This window comes from Amphiprion ocellaris, chromosome 9 (genome assembly GCF_022539595.1).
Source record: "Amphiprion ocellaris isolate individual 3 ecotype Okinawa chromosome 9, ASM2253959v1, whole genome shotgun sequence".
In the NCBI taxonomy this organism is placed as follows: Eukaryota; Metazoa; Chordata; class Actinopteri; family Pomacentridae; genus Amphiprion; species Amphiprion ocellaris.
This window is the reverse complement of record NC_072774.1, coordinates 7,495,937-7,498,487: the sequence shown is the minus strand read 5'-3', so window position 1 is coordinate 7,498,487 and position 2,551 is coordinate 7,495,937. Positions and strand designations below refer to the sequence as shown.

Sequence of the window (2,551 nt, the reverse complement as noted above, 5' to 3'; positions counted from 1 at the left end):
CTTTTGAAATGTTTTTTGTTTTTTCTCTACGGTATACAGGCATGTAATTATGGCTTACTTTCCATAACATCCGCACCAAAGGCTGATTGGCATTAGGCACAGACTGACAACTAAAAGCTAATTACATTCCATGCACTTTATTCTGTGAGATTCCTTTCTGTAAGTGTGTAAATCTGTGACTCACTGCCTTCCTTCCTGACTATTTACTTGATACTGTAAACGTAGTAAATAGTTAAGACACTTTGCAATTATAGTTCATTTGCTCTTTGTTTCCACACATTTCATTCGAGTTCAGGATGTAATACTGTTCTCACATAAGCTGCAGCCTGACTGTAAGAGTAAAAGGAATAAAAGAAACAGCCTTCAAAGCTCTTGTGTGACTTCAGTCCGCCTGCACAGAGCACACAGAGGGAAAAATTCAGCAGCACTACATTCCTAATGCTGCACAGATGAACACTTTGGTCTTTGCTGTAACCTTTCTAATTTTACTGAAGGAAAAAATTACTATCAAGCTGATTTTCTCCCCCTAAAATTGTAACTTGGAGAGCACCTCAGAGCATTGTTCCTGTGTTATGGAATCCAGCTCTCTGTATTCTAGGTGCCGCAGTAACCTTCCAGCCCAGTACAATGAAAAGAGGAGAGAGGGAAAACATGCCCTTTTGCACGTAATCTGTTGCAGTCAGGCTGACTTGTGTGAAAGGTTCCTTTGTGGCAGTGAGTCCTTGAGCGGCAAGCCTGTGCAGCCTTGAGTGATATAACGGCCTCTCATTGAGGCGCTCAGAAAGAAATTAGAATGGCTCATGCTGCAAAATGGACAGTGTGCTCGCTGGAGTCTGCAGGAAATGTCAGTTTTCCAAGTTACTTCTTAAGAGCTGTTTCTTAAGATGAAACTAGTTTGTTTAGGGGTTATTTTTGCTTCTGTTTGCTTTAATGCATATGCAGTAAACTCTATGTTATGTGCAATAAACCTGCACTTATAGCACATTTACGGTTGTATCTAAATATATATTGAGAATAAGAATCCACTTCATCAGTCGTTTATGTTTTATGTATTTTATTGTCTGTTTTTGCAGATGCATCATTTCTTGAGTGCCACTGTGATTCAGCAAGGCATCCAGCAGGTGGCGGTATATCATCATTTTTAATCATTTATTCTTCCAACTTTATTTTCTGCTTCTGGTAACAGTTTTTCTAGTCATTTTTGTCATTTCAGCACCATTTTTCTGTCTCATACAGTCACTAAAACCAGTGGAAAAACACTCCTCATCCACACTTGGACACTGAATTGTAACACTAAACTACATCAATAAATGTTTTTTTTTTTTTTTTTTTTTACTAAATAATAATTAAATTCATTCAAAATTAAGTGACTTTAACGCGAAGTGATGAGTTTTGACTATTTCTCTGACAGTTTGTCCTTGCTTTTGGGGACCTCCTCACTACGTCACGGAAAAAGATGCTGTCAATGACGCGAGCCCCGCCTTTTGAAGATGACGTAACTCAATGTTGCGTTGCAATTGGATGTCGCACCGGTCAGCCAACCAGCTTCTCCCGCCTCCATACAGCGGTGGAGGAATTGATGCCTTTAGGAGCGCGCAGAGTGCAGCTGCTGCATGTGGGTACATGTTGTAGAGCAGACAGGCAGAAATTTAAAACATCTATTCAGTGGCTCTTTTCTCTCCTGTAGATAAAGATCAGATCATCTGGACACCGTCTGTTTCCATCTGCAAGCTCGAGGTGAGTCTGTTTCTTTTATTTGTCCTTTTGCAAGAAAAAAATAATTGGTGTCTTAATTATTAGTTATTTGCAATTTCAAAAATTCTTCTAAGGTTTAACACTTGGATCGTGTTGTAAATAAGCTTTTTGAAGCAGTAGTTCAACTAAGAGCTGTAAGAAATCTCACTGTAAACCTTTAAAGTTTAACTAAATAACCAGAAACTGCATTTATTTTCTAGTTCAGGGGCACTCAACCTTGACTTAAAGGCCTGCAGTGTTTTCCAAGTAGAGCTGCAATGATTAATTGATTAACTGTCAACCATTAAGTCAACCAGCAACTGTTCTGATAATTGATTTATCACTTTTTAAGGAATAAAAGTCTGAATTATCAGCTTTGAGCTCTTAAAATGTGAATATTTTCTGCTTTCTTGCCTCCACTGTGACTGTAAACTGAATATTTTTGGGTTTTGCACCAAACAAGACGTCATTTTGGGCTTTGGGAAATATTTATCGACATTTTTCACCATTTTTTGACATTTTATAAACTAAACAACTAATCAGTTAATTGAAAAACAGTCAACAATGGATATAATTCTTTGTTGCAGTCGTGTTTCCCAGCATGTGAAGGTGTGAGTGTAATATGTGAATCAGACACCAGTAGATCATTTTAGTCTCCATGGTAACTCTGAGCCCCTTACTCTTCCTCCAGACAAGTTGGAGAGGATGGTCTGCCACCTCTGTCATGCTTCCAGTTAAGCCCAGCCGCAATTAAGCCAAAACTATGAATAATGCACCTGTATGAGTGTTTGAATGTCTCACGCTGAGTGGATGTAGG

At 38.7% G+C, this 2,551-nt stretch overlaps 1 protein-coding gene across 3 annotated transcripts in view; it reads left to right on the top strand.

The window, feature by feature from the left end:
• The first annotated feature begins 1,508 nt into the window (after positions 1 to 1,508).
• Positions 1,509 to 2,551, top strand: part of osbpl3b (oxysterol binding protein-like 3b) — a 53,960-nt gene continuing 52,917 nt past the window's right edge. For 2 of the 3 annotated variants that reach the window (XM_023299390.3, XM_023299388.3), the window contains exon 1: positions 1,581 to 1,737. The gene's annotated coding sequence lies outside the window, so the exon portion shown is untranslated. Of the gene's footprint in view, positions 1,738 to 2,551 lie in introns of all 3 variants that reach the window. The other variant, XM_055013901.1, reaches the window with a different exon arrangement.